Source organism: Podarcis cretensis, assembly GCF_951804945.1.
Source record: "Podarcis cretensis genome assembly, chromosome: 1".
NCBI lineage: Eukaryota > Metazoa > Chordata > Lepidosauria > Squamata > Lacertidae > Podarcis > Podarcis cretensis.
The window spans coordinates 140,855,435-140,880,718 of record NC_137170.1 but is presented as its reverse complement, the minus strand read 5'-3'; the positions used below and the strand labels follow the sequence as shown (position 1 = coordinate 140,880,718).

The 25,284-nt window shown below is 44.2% G+C and overlaps 1 protein-coding gene and 1 long non-coding RNA gene across 38 annotated transcripts in view; one reads left to right on the top strand and one right to left on the bottom strand.

The window, feature by feature from the left end:
* LOC307220561 overlaps positions 1-25,284 on the bottom strand; it is a 320,367-nt gene that overhangs the window by 89,905 nt on the left and 205,178 nt on the right. The window lies entirely within an intron of this gene.
* The window catches only part of MAP2 (microtubule associated protein 2), a 323,285-nt gene that overhangs the window by 161,529 nt on the left and 136,472 nt on the right, over positions 1-25,284 (top strand). For 34 of the 37 annotated variants that reach the window (XM_079975463.1, XM_079975460.1, XM_079975452.1 and 31 more), the window contains one exon: positions 7,453-7,525. The exons of the other annotated variants lie outside the window; for them this stretch is intronic. The gene's annotated coding sequence lies outside the window, so the exon portion shown is untranslated. The remainder of the gene's footprint in view (positions 1-7,452; positions 7,526-25,284) is intronic. 37 annotated transcript variants of the gene reach the window in all.

The window sequence follows — 25,284 nt, the reverse complement described above, 5'->3', positions numbered from 1 at the left end:
CCCCTGCCAAGCAGGAAACACCATCAGAGCACTCCTGACATATGGTTGTCAAGCCTCTGCTTAAAGACCTCCAAAGAAGGAGACTCCACCACACTCCTTGGCAGCAAATTCCACTGTCAACAGCTCTTACTGTCAGGAAGTTCTTCCTAATGTTTAGGTGTATCAGAGTTTTTAGGGGGTTAACCAGGCTGGGATAGCTGGGATAGCAGGCTTGTTGGTTTCTGAATGTCGTATGTAGATTTTCAGTTTCATTGTTCTGTATGGGACAATGACAATAAAAATTATCATATCGTAAAAAGGCCAGAGCATATATTTAAATAAATAACTCAGGGAGAAGCTTGGTTGGAAGATGGGGTAGAATATTTAAATGGGATAGAATACTTTAAATAACTTAACAGAATAACCTAAGCCTTTAGAGATGAGGAAAGGCACAAAGTGGGCTGGTACAGTCAAACCTCAGTTCCCAAATGGCTCTGTTTTCGAACGTTTCGGCTCCCGAACGGTGAAAATCCGGAGGTAAATGCTCCAGTTTTTGAACTTTTTGGAAGCTGAATGTCTGGCGTGGCTTCAGCTTGAGGGCAGGAAGCTGTTGCATCCCATGGGAAGCCGTGCCTCGGTTGTCGAACGTTTCTGAAGCCGAACGGGCTTCCGGAATGAATTACGTTTGACACCCAAGGTTTGGCTGTAGCAGAGTAAATAAGTTTTCCTCAGATTCTGCTTCCTCTGTCAAGCTATCCTCCAGCAGAAAATTCAAGTCAGTAGGTTTATTTGCGGGCACCTCATTCTCTCTTGCTGCCTGTCTGCCTGCTGTGTTACTTTGAAAACGAGCTCTCTGAAACGAGCTCTCTGAAACGAGCTCTGTCCCTGGAAAATCAGAACACTTAGTATGATACAGGTGTGGGGAACCTGTGGCCCTCCAGAAGTTGCTGATCTAAAACTCCCATCAGCTCCAGCAAAGCATGGCAAGGGAGCAGCTGGAGAGCCAAAGGTTCCCCACAAATTCCCTAACCAACAATAGATGAAGAAGAGTCAATACTCTGCCCCAAAGCAGGTGCCTGGTGGGTTCTTTTAAGATGACACATAATCTCAGTGCTCTTCTGTGAACTTCCTCATGTGTATATAGGAACATATTGTGGAAGAAGGATACATTCATTTATTGCATTTATAGCCTGCCTCTCCTTTTAGGAGCTCAAGGAAGCATTCATGACACTTTCCCCTCACTTCCAAAGGGTATAGGAATTGTATAGCTGGATATCCATACTATCAGCTTTAAAGGTCCAGGGTGACAATAAGCTACAATCAAATTTGATGTGGCAGTCTCTATACCTGACCATTGCAGATGCTGGCTGGGGCTGATGGGAGTTGTAGTCCAAAACATCTAGAGGTCCCCACATTGCAGTGACACACACACACACACACACACACACACACACACACACACAACACATATAGCATATAGCATATAACACCCAGCTGACCTTGACCATGGCTTAGCTTGATGTCTGATTGAGCCCATGAGCCTGGGACTAGTAAGACATGTGCATAGGCAGAGTAGGCAGTCTCTAGCATACCCACCTGTACAGGGGCTCAGAAAACATTGTAGTGCGCTTATGTAGCATAATCATGTGGTTGTGTGTTAGGAAAATAGATGCCCTATTTCAGTCCATATGATTTCTCACAGAACACACAGGTAGGTTGTTTCTGACCACATACATCTTGTTTAGCTGTGCAGCCATAGGGAGTCATTGTGCAGTAACAGCCCAAGCTGTTTGTACATGACAAAGGCCATATGCTCTCAGTGAATGTTAATGCTTTCACGGTTTGAAGTGTTCTCAGAGTTGAAAAAGCATAGTCCTGATTATTGCTCCGCCTCCAGAAGACCCTGTGCAATAGGGGTAGGAATGCTGAGCTGATGGAAAATAAAACTAGAAAGCCAGCTATAACCCATGGTTTGCCGGCATATCCAGGCTTTCAGATTATAGGACTGAATTCAATTAAATCCTGTGCAGAGTAGACCCACTGAAATTAATGAACCTAAATTCAGTGAGTGTACTCAGGACTAGCAGTGACCATCACCCATAGTTTGGGTTCCCAGTTGTGACTAGTGTGGACTATGGTGGTGTGACATGAGAGTTGAGCCATTGTTTCCTTTTGAAAAAGAAAGAACCAATGCGTTCTTTGAGCATGTAATACCGTCACTCCTAGCTTGCATCAGGTCTTGCACTTCTGCAGACTCTACGGTGATGTAGAGTGGAGAAACTCCAAATCAGCAACAGGGACTTTTTATTTTTGCACATAGGCTCAGTCACACGTAAAAACCATTCACATTGATTTGGGATTGTATCCTAAGCTGTTCAGCTTGGTGGCAAACCGGGAAGTAGGAGAGAAGTCCCATGCTCTTGATTTTATTGGTCTCATAAAGTGTTGTAAGAATTTACAAGCACTCGTTGCATCATAAATTACAGATAATAAAATAGCAGGTGGCACATCTTTCAAGCAGTGTATTAAAATTATTCCTCTTGGCAGGATCAGCAAAACAACCCTCAGACTCACCCCTGCCTGAGTGGCTACAAAGCAAAGCACGTTGTTATTTCAGAGAGATGTAATTTTAATGACAACTCTGCCATGCTGCTCTATGCAAAGCATTTGTAAGTGCCCCACGTTAATTATAAGTTTCAACATCTTCCTCAGCTCCTCATTTATATCATGTGGGCAATAATTGCAAAGAACAAGCATAATTTATGCAACAATTATTACATTGGTTTGGATGGCAGTGACCGAACTCTCTCTGTGTGTGAAGCTGTTCTGTATTAATCTGATAGATTAAATTTTCTCTCATTGGAGTGTTTCTGCACTGTTGATCTCAAACCAGAAGTTAAAATCATAAGTAAAACTGAATCCTACAGTGTGTCAGATTTGATCTGAAGAGCGGCAGCGGGGAAACACAGCAATTTTTAAAGCATTGGTGAAACGGATGAGGACCATGGTTCTCATTTTTACTTTCTTTCTTTGCAGACCACTTCAAAAGCGCAGGTGGTTTCAGTGGACCACTTAAAATAAAAATGTTCTTCACCCACAGCACGATCGGTATTGCATTATGAAAATCATAGACCCTAAGTCAGGCCACTGAAAAGTGTCCCTGTACTTGGTAGAGTTTTAGAGAAAAATTAGTAGAGTCTACCAGTGTCATATTATGAAAATTCCCGCCCCCCACTGATCTCTGTTGTCAGAAGAAGAAGAAAAATTAAGTGCAGATATTCTCAATCTTTCTGCATACCAAATGAATGGAACTCCCACATCACACTTCAAAAATCCCTGTTCTAGGGTATCCAGAGAAGCCTCTTGAAAATTGGCAGGGTGGTCAATGGGCTTTTTCTTCAATGACTATGGTTGTGAGTGGCTGCTGGAGTCCTCAGTTTCACTAATGCAGATTTTTGAAAGATTGCTTTTTGCTTCAGTGTTGACCTGCGTGCATATACTCTTTAATTGTTATTATTTTGTAGAATGCCCCTTACTGGAGCTATTCTCTGCCACTGTGCATGCCCTGCAGCATATCCAAATCTGCTCCAGAGGGAGGAAAGTACCATTTCGCAAACAGAAGTCATTCTGCTTGCCTAATGAGTTTCTTAGTGCTACACTGTATACAGCCCATAATACCAGTTATTACCCCTTCACACATGGAAGCTTCTACGTAAGCCTTATTCAGGTGTTCTCACCCCCCCCTTCCCAGGTATAATAACACAAATGCGAGGGAGGGGGTGAGTCCACTAGCTCTGCCCCTCATTTCTGCCCCCCCTGGGAGTTGGAGGGGTAGCCTCTGAAGTGGAGATCTCCTATTTGTGGGAGATCCTTGTGTAATTTGGCATACTGATCTTCCAGGAGTCTCTGTTACATAGGGAGTCTGCACAAGGACAGCAGGCTCCCCACTGCCTCCAGCAGTTCGCCTCCGACTAACGGAAAATGAGAAGGGTGGAACTGAGGATGGGGCAGAGCTAGCATGCTCATCCCATTCACACTCATGTGATTCTAATTGAATGTGGGGTTAGAAAGTCTGGGTAGGGCTATAGTGTGTGTGTGTGTGTGTGTGTGTGTGTGTGCGCGCACCAAACCTAAGAAACATTAGGAAAGAAAAATTTCTTCGGAGATTTATAGGGACATAAACACAATGAACTGCTTAAAAGAAAAGGCATTAGTCCTGGCAGGTATTAGTCCTGGATGGTTTTGTTAATCCTGACATCTGTAGCAGCCCCATATTAGGTGAATGCTATGCCTGTAATATGTAAATTAGGTTTAATTAGCCTTCCATATAGCTTTAAGCCATTTAAAATCAGACCTGGCCTTGGGGGGAAGTTTACAAGTGTTAATTTGTTTGTTTCATTTCTTATAAAACAACTGGACCAAGCAAACCTAATCTTTTTCTTATTATCTGGATCATTTAGAAGCTGCAGATCTTAAAGTGTTTTGGATTATATCTGTGCCTAAGAGCCATCTCTTCAGCTAATAACTATTTATGCAGCTACTTGCTGTATCCCCTGAGCTAAACCATGTTGAATTATTTTTGCTGCAGTGGCACATCAGAAGGCATGGCAAGGCCGCTAATGCTGAAGGCACTCAGATGTCTCCACTGTATTGATCATTCTGCTGAGCCAGAGGAAGCTTAATTAATTTGTTTTAAAATTCCTCTGCATACCATGGATGGGTGTTACAAATCAATGTGAGCTACAGCCTCGATTCCAATCAGCTCATTATAATGCAGCTAATTACTGCATTGAGATGACTGGGGCCTTTTACTGGGGGGCTTTGCAGAAAGATGGCAGCAGCCTTGCTGTCGTAATGTTTGTTATAAGGCTTCCCCATTCAAGGCTCTCTGGGGAAAACAGCCTACTCTTCCCCACGATGCACACAGGTTTGTTCTTGCCCTGAAAAACAGTACCCTCTCGCAGCATGAGCTGTTTGTGCCAATGCAAACCAGTTTTGAAATGTATAACAAATGAGAGATCACTGACAACATTTTGCATATTATATGACATCAGGTTGTTGCCAAGTGCTCACGCAGTAATCCTGGCTCTCTATACCTGCATGAGACACACGTTTCCAAAATTGTGTTTGTCTGAGTCATGCTTTAGGTGCACACTTAGAATGATTTACATACACACCTAAAATCCATGATGTATGAAGCATGCTTTTTAGGAGGCTCTTCAACCCCCCCCCCCAAAAAAAAACAAGCTAGCTTTAAAGTAAACATCACCATTTCCCAACAACATTAAACATATCAACTCTTCCAAGCCTGCAACCACACATTGGTTAAGAGGAGTTATTGCAAAGTGGTGTTTCATTGTCTAAGTGGAAGGTGATTTCTTTTTAAAATCTTGCTTACCTTCACAACATCCATGTGAGATTGCTTGTCCCTTTTTTGCAGAACTGATGTTGGGGGCGGGGAGGTGTGAGCAAAGGCCACTCACTAAATCGGTAGTTGTGCAAAGAAGTTAGACCTTGTCTCTCAGATCTAAATCTTCAGTGTTTCTACTAGGGACCTTATGGTTTGCAGTGAGCTTTTTTTATTAGCTCACAGGCCTTCATTTCCCTTAGCATTCCTCTGGCTCCATCCTTTACCTCTTCACACATCCATGTTCTTCAGTAAGCCCTTGCTCCTTGCACACACATGCTGTTGCTTTTCCTCACTGTAGCTAGACTTTGCCACTGATGGAGAGAGGTCTGGTATGCATGGCCTGCTTTCAGACATACTCTCTGTACACCCCCCACCCCCTTTGTTCTTTATGGGTATAGGCAAGACTGTTGGGTAAAATGTGCATTCGCCCCAACAATATCTGAAAAAAATCAGTCTCTTGTGATTATGTTGTTGTTTAGTCGTTAAGTCGTGCCCGACTCTTTGTGACCCCATGGACCAGAGCATGCCAGGCACTCCTGTCTTCCACTGTCTCCCGCAGTTTGGTCAGACTCATGTTTGTAGCTTCGAGAACACTGTCCAACCATCTCGTCCTCTGTCATCCCCTTCTTCTTGTGCCCTCAACCTTTCCCAACATCAGGGTCTTTTCCAGGGAGTCTTCTCTTCTCATGAGGTGGCCAAAGTATTGGAGCCTCTGCCTCACGGTCTGTCCTTCCAGTGAGCACTCAGGGCTGATTTCCTTAAGAATGGATAGGTTTGATCTTCTTGCAGTCCATGGGACTCTCAAGAGTCTCCTCCAGCACTATAATTCAAAAGCATCAATTCTTTGGCGATCAGCCTTCTTTATGGTCCAGCTCTCACTTCCATACATCACTACTGGGAAAACCATAGCTTTTACTATACGGACCTTTGTTGGTAAGGTGATGTCTCTGCTTTTTAAGACGCTGTCTAGGTTTGCCATCGCCTTTCTCCCAAGGAGCAGGTGTCTTTTAATTTCGTGACTGCTGTCACCATCTGCAGTGATCATGGAGCCCAAGAAGTAAAATCTCTCACTGCCTCCATTTCTTCCCCTTCTATTTGCCAGGAGGTGATGGGACCAGTGGCCATGATCTTCGTTTTTTTGATGTTGAGCTTCAGACCATATTTTGCGCTCCCCTCTTTCACCCTCATTAAAAGGTTCTTTAATTCCTCCTCACTTTCTGCCATCAAGGTTGTGTCATCTGCATATCTGAAGTTGTTGATATTTCTTCCGGCGATCTTAATTCCGGCTTGGGATTCATCCAGCCCAGCCTTTCGCATGATGAATTCTGCATGTAAGTTAAATAAGCAGGGAGACAATATACATCCTTGCCATACTCCTTTCCCAATTTTGAACCAATCAGTTGTTCCATATCCAGTTCTAACTGTAGTTTCTTATCCCACATAGAGATTTCTCAGGAGACAGATGAGATGATCAGGCACTCCCATTTCTTTAAGAATTTGCCATAGTTTGCTGTGGTCGACACAGTCAAAGGCTTTTGCATAGTCAATGAAGGAGAAGTAGATGTCTTTCTGGAACTCTCTAACTTTCTCTATAATCCAGCGCATGTTTGCAGTTTGGTCTCTGGTTCCTCTGCCCCTTTGATTATAGTGACTGACAAACAGAGAACACGTGTTACTAAAGCCCACCAACTTGTCTGTTATCCAACAAATCATATTTCTGATGAAGCAAACCCAAGTGGTTAAAGCCAAGCCAGCAAAAATACTCATCAAAAATACACAGAAGTGGAGTCCAGGATGAAAATGACCTAGAGGCAAATCTGTAGAGTTGGAAGGAATCACAAGGGTCATCTAATACAACCCCCTGCAATGCAATGCAATCTTTCGCCCAACATCGGGTTCGAATGCATAACCCTGAGATTCTCTACCAACTGAGCTGTATCCATTCAGCATATTGTCCAGATAATAATAAACATTTTGTAAATAACTTGTTTCTGAATGAAATGAAACGTATCTGTTTTTCGCAGGAAATCTTTAGTCATTCAAATTTATCCATTCATTTACAGGCAACTGAGGCTTTTATTGGTGTCCCGAAAACGGAGTACAGGAACCTTCGATTGGTACTACCCATATAAATAGGTAACCCAGTTTATCATGCTATTGTTTTATTTTAAAACACTTCTTTATTTTATCCTCACAATTCAACTTGAGCATCTATTTTGCTCCCCAAGGAGACTTGCATCCACAGTATGGTCATTTAGGTTCTACACTAATTTATAGGCAAGTATCCAACAAAGTTGTCCCATTAGCTCAAAGACCTCTCCCTCTCCCTTTGTGCCCTTGTACCCTTCCAGTCTGTTATGGATATCCCCACCCCCAACCATCATCTGGAACAGATTTGGGGGGCACACATGGAGGGGAGAGAAAATCCCATTTTACTGGCAGAAGTCCTTGTTATAACAGGATGAATTTGTTGGATGCAATCCTAGGCTACCAGATTTTAATGATCCAAGTATTTTTAACCAATGGGCAGATTTGGTATGTCAGGTTCCATATACTTCACTTTTGTCATGTTATATTTTAGCTATATTGTTGGGCACCCTGGAAAACAAAATTTATACTACAATTGTGGGATACAATGATATAAATAAACAATGTGTCCAAGAGTGAGTTGCGAATATTAAACTCATAGAATAGTCCAAACAGTTCAAGACAACAAAATGGATCAGCAAGGAGTAGCATGTCAAAAAACAACCTCCAAACCAAGCTGCACTATAGCCATTACGTGGTTTAACTTTATTAATTCATTTATTTTTGGCAAATAAAAGCCTTGCTTCCCCTGAAAGCGGCAGCTGGCTGCTTTCAACAACACCCCATGACCTTCCTGGGACAGAATAACCCGGTGGGAATGGAGTTAATGATAACTGACTCTCAACCTCAACCTCATTTCCTTTCTCCTCCCCCCCCCCAAAAAAAGTGTCTTCAAAGCCTATGAGGAAGACTCAAGGCTATACTTTCAAGGAGATAAAGGAAAGACTAGAAAAGGATAAACATTATATATATGATTTTTGCTGCATATGCTTAAGACGTTTTCTTAGGACTGCAAACCTGTGCACACCTACTTGTGAGTAAGTCCCACTGAAATCACTAATACTCACTGGTGGAGGAAGGGGTGTGTGGTGGGTGCGGTTCACCCCGGGTGTCATCCCTCAGGTGGGTGACATCGCCCCCCCCCGGGCCGCTCACTGTGGGCAGTGCCCTCCTGGGCCGCTTGATGCGGGCGGCACCCCCAGGACGCACAGCATGTGCGCCGCTCTGGATGCCAGAGCAGCTAGCTCCTCATCTGCTTATACTTTATCAGTAGACGTCAGGACAGTAAGACCTAAAGATGTATCCCCCACTAGCAGACTGGGAAGCATAGTCATTTTACTTATAAGTCCCAAAGATCTCAGAAGCCCCACTCCAGAAGAACTTGGCTGCCCCTGTTGAGATATGATAAGCACCCACTATGTGCACGTTCTGGAAGCAGTTGGAAGACATTCTTCTTTAAATGTATTTAAATATATTCTTGCTTTAAATGTTTTTAATTGCTGTTAATTATCTTATGTATAAATTACCTTGTTACAGATAGGTAGCCGTGTTGGTCTGCCATAGTCAAAACAAAATAAAAGAAAAAAATTCCTTCCAGTAGCACCTTAAAGACCAACTAAGTTAGTTCTAGGTATGAGCTTTCGTGCACATGCACACTTCTTCAGATACACTGAAACAGAAGTCACCAGACCCTTCTATATAGTGAGAAGGTGGGGAGGGGTATTACTCAGAAGGGTGGTGGGAATGGGTGATTGGCAGATAGCTGTGATGAGCCTGTTGACGACTCTTAACGACTGCAATAGGTCTTACAGGAAAAATTACCTTGATTCACCTTAATATGGTTGTTTAGAAGGAGATTACTAAATTGTAATAGGAACATGGGGTCACAAAGAGTCGGACACGACTAAACGACTAAACAACAACAAGAAGTAGGAATAATAATAATAATAATAATAATAGTACTCAGGCAGTATCTTATATAAACCAAGATGGCAAATTATGAATAAAGATGAACCATTCATAACAAAATTGGACAGATTCACATGACAACAGTTAACTTAAAATCTAGGACAAGTTCCAGGTAAATCTTTTCAGGATAGCAAGATGATTTAAGCAACCTCTCATAGCATGACAGTTTGACACAGTTAATATCTTTTGGGGAGTATTTTGGGTTTATTTATTTATTGCTTAACTTGCACATCTATTATGAAGGATTTAACACTGCAGAGCAAAAGCAGTGATGGAAGGGTATTTAGTGGGGGAAGTGGAATTAGAGTCTAATCAGTACGTGGGCCAGATATGTCCAACTTCATATTGAGTGGAGATTTCCTCAACATGTTCTGCTTAAGCTTGATTATAAAGCTTTTCAAGCCAGATATTTGCCTTTTAAATAGGGTTTAGAAGGTGTATGGGTATTACTGCACCATTATTTGTCCATGATACTGTGTGAAATACTTGTCTAGCTTTGAAATTCTTTACATCCTTGCCCCTCTCTGCCTGGCAGTTCTTGGTGCCCTCTAGACATCCTTCCTGTTGCTGGTTTGTGCTGAGGATAGTAAAGGGAAAAGGTAAGGTAAAGGACCCCTGGATGATTAAGTCCAGTAAACAGTGACTATGGGCTTGTGGTGCTCATCTTGCTTCAGACTGAGGGAGTCGGCGTTTGTGCCCAGACAGCTTTTCCAGGTCATGCGGTCAGCATGACTAAACCACTTCTGGTGCAACAGAGCACTGTGATGGAAACCAGAGTGCATGGAAATGATTTTTACCTTCCCACCACAGCTCTACCTATTTATCTACTTGCACTGGTGTGCTTTTGAACTGCTAGGTTGACAGAAGCTGGGACAGAGCAACAGGAGCTCACCCTGTAAGGCAGATTCAAACTGCCAACCTTCTGATCAGCAAGCCCAAGAGGCTCAGTGGTTTAGACCACAGTGCCACCCGCTCCCCAATAGTACTGGGGAGTGCTCTCCAATAGTAGTCTCCGCTCAGGATAGTACTGGGGTGCTTTCAGTACTGTTTGCTCCTGCAAAGGTTTTGGGGCAGACATACTGCTTCATTTCCAGTCAGTGAATGCTCTATATCTTCCTGCTAACCTACTCTTCAGCTCCTAACACATATGCAGTAATGACAATCTTAATCTTCTTCTTCTTCTTCTTCTTCTTCTTCTTCTTCTTCTTCTTCTTCTTCTCCTCCTCCTCCTCCTCCTCCTCCTCCTCCTCCTCCTCCTCCTTCTTGCAAAAGGGAGTTTGAACTGAAACCTATTTTTTATTTTTCAAAATGCCCCATAAATATCCACTTTTCTGGTCCAGAGAGCTTTTGGAAAGCAGAGGCCAGCCAGGAATCTGTTGGGGATGCTCTAGCAAGAAGCAGGAAGTTGGTCTAGATGACCAACAAGGCCTCCTCCAACTCTTTGATTCTGTGCAATATCCTAATTTTATTGCCAAATCTGTCTTGGATGGGCATACAAGGCAAAAGAGGATAGATAAATGCTCCTCATTCGTAATATGCAGTTTATTATTATTATTATTATTATTATTATTATTATTCATTTAATTTCTATACCACTTCATATTTTAAATAAAAAAATCTCAAACTGGTTTATAAGTTTCATGATGGGAGAAGTTACAGTTGCCAGACAACTCCTAGCCATACATCTTTTAAGGCAGAGGTTGTTAACCCTGTTATGTAGAGCAATTGTCTGATGCTATATAAGACAGTCCTTTGTATGAAAAGTCGAGATAACAGGGAGAATAAAAACCATCCAAGAGTAGAAAGTTCAGGATCCCAGAGTTTGACCTGAAGTTTCAGGGTTTTAGCTTACCCCTTCCCCGGGGTCTTCAAGAGAAGCAGTGTCTGTTTTAGTCCATGAGCAACATGCCCTCAGTGGGTCCTGTTACCTGAGTGAATCCACCTCCTCCTTGTCATTGATACAGCTCTCTGTCCACTTGCCATTTCCCTCTGGACCCAATTTGCATCACCAACCCAGAGGGCAAGACAAGCAGAGGCTGCTGCTGCTGTTTTTCCTTGTTTTTTCCGCTGTTTACACAGAGGAGGCAGGTGAACAGGCAGTTAGAGCAAGAAAGAGCCACACCTATTGCAGGCCTATTTTTTGAGCCTCAATAATGCTGTGTATAGGACGCGGGTGGCGCTGTGGGTAAAAGCCTCAGCGCCTAGGGCTTGCCGATCGAAAGGTCGGCGGTTCGAATCCCCGTGGCGGGGTGCGCTCCCGCTGCTCGGTCCCAGCGCCTGCCAACCTAGCAGTTCAAAAGCACCCCCGGGTGCAAGTAGATAAATAGGGACCACTTACTGGTGGGAAGGTAAACGGCGTTTCCGTGTGCTGCGCTGGCTCGCCAGATGCAGCTTTGTCACGCTGGCCATGTGACCCGGAAGTGTCTTCGGACAGCGCTGGCCCCCGGCCTCTTGAGTGAGATGGGCGCACAACCCTAGAGTCTGTCAAGACTGGCCCGTACGGGCAGGGGTGCCTTTACCTTTAATGCTGTGTATAGCCCTGTTTTATAAAACCTTTACACTCATTATAGCCTGAATACAGTAGTCAAGGTTGAACAGACAACACTGGTCATGTACACTGTCTCTACAGTCTACACACGTGCAGTGCCAGAGATAAACATTTTAGCATGGGGACAAAAGTCTACACTGTTGCCCCCCCCTTGCAGATTCATGCCCCCTCGCCCCTGCCCCTGCACAGGCTTCCTTTTCTTGGTGGCGGCAGCAGCAGATGATGAAGGGGAGCTAGTCACCATCAGGTGAACTATCCCTCTTCGGCTGCTGAGCCACCACTACTGTCCAATTGGCTGTGTCCAAACAAATCAAAGGGCGACTGGGTCCTACTTCTCCAGGTCCAAGGAAACAGGGTGTCCCTGGACTTTACCAGCTCCCATTCCCAGCCTTGACCACAGCACTGCCCCAACCCTTCTGAGCACCCAGGACTTGAGGGAAGCAGCTTCCAAAGTCTCTTTTATGTCTACACCTTGCATGGGACGTGCAAAGGAGTGTAAAGGAGACACTCCTCAATTCTGTCCTGTGTTGAACAGGTCGCCCCAGGCAGGGGTGGGGGGAATCAAGAGTCAAGTCCTGTAAGGCAAGCTGATATGACCCCTGCTGATCTATTTTTGTGGGGGCTTCCTGGAGAAGCCTCTTTGTGTCTCATTCCATGCAAGCTTCCTTCTCTCAGTGTAGTGCAGGAGGGGGACAAAGGGGATAAAGTTTCTCCTCTTCATTCCTCTTCCCCCACCAGTGGGAGGGTAGATATAGGTCAGCTTAGGGCTAGCTGGGGGAGGCAAGACTGCCTCTTTGCTCTTCTCTTCCATTCTCTGTTCCATCCCTTTTTGTCATCTCCCTAACCTGCTGTCTGGCACTACACAGGTCACTTCAACTAAAGACTCACAAAGATTTAGTGCATATGTTTATGTTTTAGCGTCCTGTGATTAGGATAAGGCTGATAGGCATTCTCTCAATTTTGCAACCTATGTTGACAGACAAACTCAGTCTAGTGCCCAGAATTCTTTGAGAGAAAGAAGGGGCTTTAAAAGGTGCATGTAGCCTAGGACTAATCTAAACACTGAGCAATCTGTTTCACTATGCATTAGACTGTCTATGGTTTTATGCTTTTAGAAGCAAATCAGTGTCTTTCCAATAAACTATGAGCCAACTGAACTTTTTGGGTTTGATGTAGGGGAAGGAAAATCACCCCCAAAATGTGATGTATTGTATTAATAAAACGCTTCCAAATTTGTTCTACTTTGGTTGTATACTGCTCAAAGAGAGCTACTACCAGCCAGCAGCATTATCAGATATATGATACTTCTAAAATCAACTGGTAAGTATGCAAGAAGCAGCAGGCTTATATTTTTATTATTATTAAAATCATTACCGATTTCCCTAGCCAGTCTTAATCTGTCATGCTGCCGCCCCACAAATGCAAATTGTATTTCATTCTTAAGTCAACATACATTTACATGATGAATAAACAGAATTACATGGGTGAAAAATAGACACAAAGTGACCCTGAATGGGCCGGTTCTTGTTAAATGTGGAGCATGACCAGATTAGAGAGGGCTCTGCTGTCTTAGAGAGGGGTTAAATGTGGAGCATGACCAGATTAGAGAGGGCTCTGCTGTCTTAGAGAGGGGACGCAGGTGGCGCTGTGGGTAAAAGCCTCAGTGCCTAGGGCTTGCTGATCGAAAGGTCGGTGGTTCGAATCCCTGCGGCGGGGTGCGCTCCCGTCGTTTGGTCCCAGCGCCTGCCAACCTAGCAGTTCGAAAGCACCCCTGGGTGCAAGTAGATAAATAGGGACCGCTTACTAGCGGGAAGGTAAACGGCGTTTCAGTGTGCGGCTCTGGCTCGCCAGAGCAGCGATGTCGCGCTGGCCACGTGACCCGGAAGTGTCTCCGGACAGCGCTGGCCCCTGGCCTCTTGAGTGAGATGGGCGCACCAACCCCAGAGTCTGGCAAGACTGGCCCGTACGGGCAGGGGTACCTTTACCTTTACCTTTACCTGCTGTCTTTAGTAGCTGAGTTGTAGGGAGAAAGTGCGATGTTCGTACATACATTTAAATAAATAAACATTTAAATGAACAGTGACCTTCTGTCTGAGAATAAAATCTTTTTTCATTCTTTCCTCCCCTCTGTGGGAAACATGACAATGTTAATTAATCCCTGGAGAATTATTTCATACAAGCACTGTTCTGAGCAAAGGAAGTCTTCTGAGGTTGTATGAATGCCAGCCCCACAGTCAAAGTGCTGCCAAAAGAAAATTCACAATGCTTTGTCAGTGTTTGACCTGGTAAAGCTTTCATATTCAAAGGAAAATTGTTTTCAGATCTTCTCCAAAACTGTAAATTGTAAAGCTTTGGAGTGATAGATAATGTCAATTGTATGATATATATTAATATTAATGCTGGTCGGCCGCATTCTTGGACTGAAAGACAAACTAGCACAGAGGCTGGTGTTTCTCTGTGTAATTGCCTGTAGCACTCTTTGCTGTTTAGCACCAGTGCCATGGCTTGAAGGAGGAAAATTTCATGAAATGTGATATTAAAAGGAAATAGGGTTTAAAAAAATCATTAGTATATGCAATCATTAGCATATGCAACTTGAATATGAACTTCCAACCTATCTGTTAACAAACTCAGGAACAAAACTAGTTGAGCCAACGTATTTTTTAATACCACGACACACTCCTGGGGATGCAGTAAAAATGAATAGTGGGAACCTATCTCTCTTCCTCAACCTGGGTAGCTCCTATCATTTTATGATGTACATACTAAAGGTTCCTCATTGATACAAGCAGGAATTGGCCAAACTGATGTGAAGTGTGTCCACCCTTAATCAGTCCACCCAGGCAGCTTTCCAATCTTGCCAGCCAACTCCCTTAAGAGCATCACCCAGGCAGAACAGAAGTAGCTAAAGTGAGGCTTCTGTAAAACTGTATACAGCCCCAAAGCAAAACTTTGGAATATTCTTAAACAATGGGGAAGGTTTAATCAGGCTAAAAGGGACATAAATCCAGTCATTCTGGGAAATGTTGTTATTCATTGACATCATTGCCACTGCTATATGGCTTACTACTGCTTTTGCTTTCATGTCTTTTTGTGTGCTTATGTGCTATATTTTATCTTTTTACGTATCCTGCTATGGGTACCTTTGGGTGAAGGGCAAGTAATAATTACAACTAATAAATAAATTAATGTATAATATATTTTTTAATCAATGCGCATTTAGATGTTGTAGGTTAAAAGAAAGCTAGAGCAGAGTAGTTGAGTTGGGGAGCATTAAATCATAGAATCATAGAGTTGGAAGAGACCACAAGGGCCATCGAGTCCAACCCCCTGCCAAGCAGGAAACACCATCAGAGCACTCCTGACATATGGTTGTCAAGCCTCTGCTTAAAGACCTCCAAAGAAGGAGACTCCACCACACTCCTTGGCAGCAAATTCCACTGTCGAACAGCTCTTACTGTCAGGAAGTTCTTCCTAATGTTTAGGTGGAATCTTTTTTCTTGTAGTTTGGAACCATTGCTCCGTGTCCGCTTCTCTGGAGCAGCAGAAAACAACCTTTCTCCCTCCTCTATGTGACATCCTTTTATATATTTGAACATGGCTATCATATCACCCCTTAACCTCCTCTTCTCCAGGCTAAACATGCCCAGCTCCCTTAGCCGTTCCTCATAAGGCATCGTTTCCAGGCCTTTGACCATTTTGGTTGCCCTCCTCTGGACACGTTCCAGTTTGTCAGTGTCCTTCTTGAACTGTGGTGCCCAGAACTGGACACAGTACTCCAGGTGAGGTCTGACCAGAGCAGAATACAGTGGCACTATTACTTCCCTTGATCTAGATGCTATACTCCTATTGATGCAGCCCAGAATTGCATTGGCCTTTTTAGCTGCCGCGTCACACTGTTGGCTCATGTCAAGTTTGTGATCAACCAAGACTCCTAGATCCTTTTCACATGTACTGCTCTCAAGCCAGATGTCACCCATCTTGTATTTGTGCCTCTCATTTTTTTTTGCCCAAGTGCAATACTTTACATTTCTCCCTGTTAAAATTCATCTTGTTTGTTTTGGCCCAGTTCTCTAATCTGTCAAGGTCGTTTTGAAGTGTGATCCTGTCCTCTGGGGTGTTAGCCACCCCTCCCAGTTTGGTGTCATCTGCAAATTTGATCAGGATGCCCTTGAGTCCATCATCCAAGTCGTTGATAAAGATGTTGAATAAGACCGGGCCCAAGACAGAACCCTGTGGCACCCCACTAGTCACTCTTCTCCAGGATGAAGAGGACCCATTGATGAGCACCCTTTGGGTTTGGTCAGTCAGCCAGTTACAAATCCACTGAGTGGTAGCATAGTCAAGTCCACACTTTACCAGCTTCTTTACAAGAATATCATGGGGCACCTTGTCAAATGCCTTGCTGAAATCAAGGTAGGCTACATCCACTGCGTTCCCTTCATCTACCAGGCTTGTAATTCTGTCAAAAAACGAGATCAGGTTAGTCTGACATTAATTTAACCTTTGTTTTCAAGACTGAAGTCTCTGCTTTTACTTCACCGAGGCTATGCTGTTCAAACACACCAAGACATCCTCATAGAAATAGAGGTACAACCGAGCATCACACACTCAGTAGCAAACATATTTTGCCAGAGTTTCACCAGACATGCTTCCATTGAGTTTCAGATATTATTCTGATGTGTCAAATACTATTTTGTAGTGGCCCAGTTAACTATGTCATCTATATGAAGATGACTAAAAAGGAAAAAAAACTAGAACAGGGGAATGAGGCATGGTCTTCAAGAAATATTTGCATTGCTGTTGTTTCTGATAGCACCTGAACAAAGGGAAGTGATCCGATGCTTGTAAAGTGGCTTGGATCTGCATACTGGATAAACTCTGAATTTGGTCTCTGATCCAAAGACAAGGTGAGCAGGTAGGAGGGAAATCTGTAGAAAGATTGCTAGCTATCCTATGTGGCTTCCATACTGTTGTGATGTGGGGTTTGTGATTTCAGCTTTCTTGACATAATATGCTGGAGACAGTTCTCTAGTAACACTTCTTTATTAAAGCAACAAGACTGGGGCCTGAGGAGAGGAGAGCTACATTTATAGGGACAGGGAACTAGCTAGAAAGGATACATTTTGGAGGGAACAATATCAGGCAATCACAGTCCTGCCTTTTGGAGGAAACCAATAAGACAGAGGATCCAAATACAGCAGCTTAAATGAACCAATAGTAGCTGTACCCTCTGGAACCAAAAGGCAGTTACTTTATCCTAATGCAAATACAGACAATAATAATACAGATATAAAATCCTTTGACTCAATACACAACACCCCTCCCCCCTTAGTGAGCACAGCAGACGTAATCTCTCAGGTACTGTGGGGTCCTACAACTTCTACTTGATCTCCTGACAACAGGTGTTGCCGGTTCTGGATTGGGTGTCACCTGTGGTAGGGTGGCTGCTATAGAGGTTTCATCAGGAACAGATGGAGTCCCAGACATCTCAGGGTCCCCTACCTGTACCTCGTCATCCTGAGGACTGGCAGACCCTGGTTCATTTGCTGAAGCCCCTGGTGATTGCACCTCTGGGCCATTTTCACTCTGGTCTTGCAGCTATGCGTCGTTAGCCAGGGATGAATTATCAGACTCCTCCCTGCTGAGCGCCCGGCGCCTCAGCTGATCTATATGTCTCTTCCAAACTTGCCCATTTTCCAAGGTCACATAATAGGACACAGGTCCACTAGTCCGGGTGACCACACCAGCCACCCACCGCGAACCTCGTGAATAGTTCCTCACCCAGACCAGATCTTCAGGGGCGAAATACCTTGTTGTGTCAGTCTCAGCCTGGGGAATTGCTCTTGAATTACGGTTTGGCATTTTATCTGGGTGGACATAATCCAGCACCGTTACCAATCTTCTACCCAAGAGCAGCTCAGCTGGCGACTTGCCCGTCGCAGTACACGGTGTCGCATGCTGCAAAAATAACTTTCGCGCGATGCGAGCTGACCAGTTACCCTCCATTAAGCGCGCAATTGATTCTTTGGCTGTTCTTACCATGCGCTCCGCCTGCCCATTGGAGGATGGGTGAAAGGGCGCGGATGTGACCCCTCTTATGAAGTTATCAGCCAAGAATGCCCTGAATTCTTGGGATACAAAAGCTGCCCCATTATCTGATACAATGGTCTCAGGTAACCCGTGGGTTGCAAACAGCTGCCTCAACACCTTGATTACGGCAGCTGATGCCATGCTAGGGACCATCGCCACTTCTAACCATTTGGAATATGCATCGACGATAACCAAAAAAACCTTCCCCTGGAATGGCCCAGCAAAATCTAAGTGCAGCCGGCTCCAGGGAGATCTGGACTGCTCCCACCAGTGAACTGGTGCTCTGGCCACTTCTGGCCGCACCTCTTGGCATGCCTTGCATGTTCGTACCCATTGTTCTATGTTCTGGTCCATTCCAGGCCACCACACATAACATCGGGCTAGCGACTTCATCCTGACCATTCCCGGGTGTCCCATGTGAAGCGTCTCAAGAACCCTGTTTCTCAGTGGTGCTGGGATGATCACCCTATCTCCCCACAGGAGACAACCCTTATGCATGGATAACTCGTGCTGCCTTGTCGCATAAGGCCTGAATTTGTCTTCATGCGGACCACCTGGCCACCCCCTCCCCACCCAAGTGAGCACATGGGAGAGAACAGCATCTTTCCTCGTTTTCTCAGCAATATCAGTAGCCGTTACAGGAGCCCCCGGAAGTGTTTCCAGCATCATTATGTGCTCCGCTGGTGCAGGATCCTCATGGCTCCCGCCAGGAAGGGGCAATCGACTCAGCGCATCAGCGTGGCACAACCGTTTCCCCGGCACATGGGTCAAGGTGTACTGGAACCCGTTCAGGAATATAGACCAACGCAACATTCTGGGGGAGAGAATTTGTGGCGTTTGTTTGTTCGGGTTGAACAACCCCAACAGTGGTTTGTGGTCCGTTTCAATGGAGAAATGACGACCGTACACATAATCATGGAACTTTTTGATTCCTGCCACAATTGCAAGCGCCTCTTTGTCAATTTGAGCATAGTTGCGCTCCGTGGGCGACAACGTACGGGAATAGAAAGAGATGGGCTTTTCCGACCCATCCGGTTCCCTATGACTCAGCACCGCCCCCAGGCCGTATTGAGAGGCATCACATGCCAGGACCAGCGGCTTAGATTCATCATAATATGCAAGGACGCTCTTGCTACTCAGCATTCCTTGCAAGGAGTCAAAAGCCTTCTGCTGCTCCTGCCCCCATCACCACACATTCTTTTTCTGCAACAGTCTATGTAATGGTTCAGCTACCGAAGCTTTCTGGGGTAAGAACGAATGATAAAAGTTAATAAGTCCCAGGAATGACTGCAACTCCGTCTTGTTCTGTGGTCGTGGTGCCTCGATGATGGCCTTAACCTTAGCATCTGTGGGGTGGATGCCTGATGCATCAATTTTTATTTTTATTTTATAATAATATTTATTAAATTTTTGTTTAACCAATAAAAAACATACATAATAACATAATATTTTCCATTATCCACATTTCATTCTCAACTTTGGACTTCCTCACATCTCTTGTTCCTGCTTTCTAAACATAAATTTTACCAGCAAATTATTAACTTAGTTTAATTCGTATAATATAATTTTCCAATATTTAATATCTCAAATTTTGGGATTAATCATAAAATATTACTTATCCAAAATTTATCTTTTCATCTTCCAATTAAATTTAAATTTATATTCTTTATAACTAATTTGTTGGAGCCATGTTTTTGCTAATCTTACATCTTTCTTAACATTCATACAGTTTGCAATATTTTTGTAGATAGTCCTTAAATTTCTTCCAGTCTTCCTCCACCAGTTCTTCTCCCAGGTCTCGGATTCTGCCCGTCATCTCCGCCAGTTCCATATAGTCTATCAGTTGCATCTGCCATTCTTCCAGTGTGGGTAATTCTTGAGTTTTCCAGCTTTTAGCGATGAGTATCCTTGCTGCTGTTGTGGCGTACATAAAAAAGGTTCGATCCTTCTTTTGCACACTCTGACCAACAATGCCCAAGAGAAAGGCCTCTGGTTTCTTAAGGAAGGTATACTTAAATACCTTTTTCAGTTCATTATAAATCATTTCCCAGAAAACCTTCACTCTAGGGCAAGTCCACCAGAGGTGAAAGAATGTTCCTTCAGCTTCTTTACACTTCCAACATTTATTATCAGACACATGGTATATCTTTGCAAGCTTGACTGGAGTCATGTACCACCTGTATATCATTTTCATAATGTTTTCTTTCAAGGCATTACATGCCGTAAATCTCAAACCTGTGGTCCATAACTTTTCCCAGTCAGCAAACATGATGTTATACCCTATGTCCTGTGCCCATTTTATCATGGCTGATTTGACCGTTTCATCCTGTGTATTCCATTTTAACAGCAAGTTATACATTCTTGAAAGTATCTTAGAGCTGGGTTCTAACAGTTCTGTTTCTAACTTTGATTTTTCCACCTGGAATCCTATCTTTTTATCCTGATGCATCAATTTTAAACCCCAAGAATTCCACAGTTGGCACCCCAAAACTGCATCTTTCTTTTTTTAGTTGCAACCCCACCTCCTTGAACTTGAGCAACACGGCACGGACACGCGCAACCAGTTCCTGTGGGTCTTTTCCAGCAATCAAAACGTCATCAAAAAATGGCAAGACCCCCGGCAGACCTCTTAACAGGCGTTCCATGAGCCCTTGAAAAATCCCTGGGGCCACACAAACTCCAAATTGTAATCTGTTAACTCTGAACGTCCCTTTATGTGTGACAATAGTCTGTGCTTCCACTGATTATTGTGGGGTTACTGGCAGCTGTTGGTAAGCTTGTGCCTGGTCAAGTTTGGCGAACACCTTGCCCCCAGCCAGTTTAGCCAACAGATGTGATACGACTGGAATGGGGTATGAGTTCCCCCTGAGTGCCTTATTGATAGTACATTTGTAATCAGCACAGATCCTGACTTCCCCATTTGCTTTAAGGGGCGTGACGATTGGAGTCTCCCACTTAGCGGAGTCCACGGGTGAGAGAACTCCCTGCTTGACCAATTTATCCAGCTCTGCTTCGATCTTGGGTTGCAGTGCAAATGGCACTCGCCTTGGTTTGAGTCGGATTGGGGCCACCCCAGGGTCCAATTCGAAGTCAACTGGGGGCCCTTTATAACAACCCAGTTTTCCATTAAAGAGACCAGCAAATTCTTTGCATAATGCCTCGCTCATCTCAGGGCAGGTTTGGATTGAATTAAGCCCTGATATACTCAGTCCCAGGGCGGGGAACCAGTCAGTGCCCAGGAGACTGGGGCGACTGCCCTTCGCAATCACCAGTTTGAGTACCGCCTGTTTGTCCCGGAACTGTACTCTCACGGCACACATTCCCATGACATGGATGCGGCCCGCTGAGTATGACTGCAAAGTTGCCGGGAAGGGCTCCAGAGGGGGCAACTTACCCCTGGGGAAGAATGTCCTCGTGGTCTGGTCCGACACGATAGTGAATCCAGATCCGGAGTCCACCTCCATGTCGCACAGCTGACCCTCAATCTTCACCTTGACGTGTGCCTTGCCTTGCGCTGGAAACTGCACGACCCTCCCGTTGATCTCCGTTACGTAGTGGCAGTCCTTTAGAACATGGTTTGCTGTGGCCGATCTGCGATGCTCCAGTCTAGGTGCTCCTGTCGCTCCCAACGCCGCCGATCTACAGACCCTGGCGATGTGACCTGTCTTTCCGCACGTCCAGCACATAGCATCCCGGAAACGACAACTCTTCCGCTCATGGTTTCCGCCACAACCAGGGCACCTGCCTCGGTGATCTTTGTGCACTGTGCAGGCCTGACGCACTGACTCGACCCCACGGACTGGGCTCTGGCTCGGAGTAGCCTCTAGCTCGTCCATGGCATGCGCAACTTCTATCTGTGGCTTAGGGACCCTGCGACTGGCATCAAGCTCCTCTCTTTCATAATTCTCCGTGGCGGCGGCCTCCTTCAAGGCTGAAGCAAGGGTAACCTCTTATTTAGCCACGATGCGTCTTCTGGCTTTCTTGCTGCTCAGACCACCGACAAACCGATCCAGGAGAGTCTCTTCCAGATCTTGGAAGTCGCAGTGCTGAGCGAGCTTCCGCAGTTCAGCTAGAAATGCAGATACAGACTCCCCAGCACGCTGCTGCCTCTTATGAAACTCCATCCGCCGGGCCATCTTGGTCTCAGTAGGCGCTAAATGGCTTGTTAGGCAGGCAAGAATATCTTTGAGAGATGTCTCACTTAACTTCGCTGGGGCAAGCAATGCCTTGGCCAGCTTGAAGGTCTCAGGCCCACAGTAGCTCAGGAATGTGGCCCTTCTTTTGCTGGCATCGGTGATCCCTTGAGCCACTGCGAAGAACTCGAAGCGTTCGACGTAGTCTTCCCACGTGTGGGGCTCTGATGGCTGGAAGGGCTCCAATACCCTTGGACTCTCCATTGTCCTGTGGGCAGGGTCGTCTTCTCAGCTGGCCAGTGAGTCTTGTTCTTAGCTACAATCCGGACTCTGAGGCAGGGCTGCGTTTAACCGCTCCTCAGCATTCCGGATCCCACCTTCGTCGCCAGTTGTTGTGACGTGGGGTTTGTGATTTCAGCTTTCTTGACATAATATGCTGGAGACAGTTCTCTAGTAACACTTCTTTATTAAAGCAACAAGACTGGGGCCTGAGGAGAGGAGAGCTACATTTATAGGGACAGGGAACTAGCTAGAAAGGATACATTTTGGAGGGAACAATATCAGGCAATCACAGTCCTGCCTTTTGGAGGAAACCAATAAGACAGAGGATCCAAATACAGCAGCTTAAATGAACCAATAGTAGCTGTACCCTCTGGAACCAAAAGGCAGTTACTTTACCCTAATGCAAATACAGACAATAATAATACAGATATAAAATCCTTTGACTCAATACACAACACATACCTTAGTGAGATGTCCAGTTTGGCCTCGGTGACACATGCATTAGTTATAGCCCGTTTGGATTACATGGGGCTACCTTTGAAAAGTGTTCGGAAAATTCAGCTGGTTCAAAGAGCTGCAGCTGGATTGCTGACTGTTGCTGGTTATAGGATTCATAGGACTCCTTTGCTAGAACAGCTCCACTGGCATAAAAAAAATATTTAAAATAAAAAATTATTTAGGAAAAAATAGAACAGCTCCACAGGCACAATTTGCTGGCTATGACCTATAAAGCCCTACACAGCTTAGAGCCAAGCTATCTGAAAGACCATATTCCCTCATACCCAAGTTTTGAGATCTTTGGGAATGCCCTTCTTTTGGTCACACAGGCACATGTGGCAGAGGGCTTCCCCGGTGGCTACTCCCAAAGTTTGGGACTCGCTTCCTAGAGAAGTTAGACTGGCTCCCTCCTTGCTGTCCTTCCAACAGCAGGTGAAGACTTTCTTATTTCAACAGGCTTTTGGAAACTGACGGCTTTTAATGAAAGTGTGTGTATTTCTATCATTGCTTAATTGTTTTTAATTCTTTTTTCTATGTTCTTAGCAATTCTTATTTTAATCTGTAAAGTGCCTTAGTCCCATCAGGGAAAAAGGCAGGGAATAATAATAATAATAATAATAATAATAATAATAATAATAAAGCAGTCAGGTGGTATTTAAACTACTTTGTTAATCTTCAGCACAATCACTGAGAAGTTGTTGAAAGAAGTTGAAGGCTTACTCAACTTTAGTTCCATTAATTGACAGGAGATCAGGCTAGTGATAATAATAATGCAAATTAATAGATTGACTCATCATCCACTCCTGCAAACATGTCTAAAATTGGGACACAGACTGTGTTTAGCCTGGGATTATACAGTCAGAGGTGGCACCAGCTGCTGCAAGTTCCTTACTTAACATCAGAATTCAATAAAAGCTGGGACTAGGGGAGGAAATTCTCCTCCCTTTGGCATAGTTAAGAGGGTGCTTGATTCTGCCTCTGAATAGATTTTTATATCACATGTTGAGTGTGGAGAGGGCAAAAGAATGCTTGGCTTCTAAGGACCAGATTCGGCATCAGAGATGTCTGCTGTTCATATGTCTGCCCTAATCACATAGACATGCCCGACTCCCCACTTTATAAGTTATTAATGGCTGTTATTAATGGCCTCGGACTAAAACATAGCTGAATACAGTCCATTGCTTTCTATGTGGAGTGTACATGCAGGGATGGGGAAGAGCCATGATGCTCTGCATGTTACAGGACAGACATACTTGGAGATGACTGACTCATTCATATGGGAAAGGAGCTCTTGCATCTTCCCACCGCTGATCCAAAGAAATGAACGAGGGAGGACAAATTCCATGGCTTGAAACCATTCTGTGAACTTGGAAGAGTTGCTTCAGTGGCCTCATGCTACTTGTTGAGCCAATGAGTGCTTTTTCTGATAAGAGTTATTGTTGTTTTGAAGTCTTTTTGGGAGCACATATGTTTTCTAGCTTTGTATATTTCAAACACACAAACAGTACTATATGGGTGACTGCAAAACATTAAATTAACACTGTGTACTTACTGGTTGTTTAAGGTAAGTGTCATATAACAATTTTTATTGTAAGAGCTTTAATATTTTTCAAAATAGTCGCTTAAAGAAAAACCGGATAGCTGTTGGACTAATAATTAGCCTACACAGCTTATTGCCCTGTTTACACTGATGGGGGTGTTGTCCCTTAAATCTCTGGCCAACATCTATAATGGCTCTCCAGGCATTACAAATACTCATTTTGGGAGTAGTCCTTAGTAATTTAAAATACTGTTTCTACCTTATTTCTTCACATATCATTGGTCATATCTGTTAATTAAAGCTTTCATGTTGTACTATTCACTACAGTTCTATGAATTCATTTTACAAAGCTGAATGCATAATAATTAGCAAAAAGAAGAGAATCCTAAATATATCATGCTTCTTGGGTTATTTTTAGACATGTGCACCCACATACCGCTGGTACCCTCATTGCCTTTGGGAGCTGAAAACCCCACCTGTAAATTTCGGATTAGATCCTTGTGTTAATGGTGTTTTTGTTAGTATGAAAGAAACATGCGTGCATATGAAAACTCCTTGTGTGTCAGTACTGGCTGAAGCTGTTCTGACAGCTAAATATTTTCCAGGAGAAACCATTCAGCAAAATAAAATCTGTCAAGGCATTTCTGCTGCCATAGACCGCTGAACGTTATGGTGATGGTGAAAATACTGCAATGCACCAAGTGTGTGCTAGAACTAGCTCTCACTTAAAGGTTAAAAGAAGATA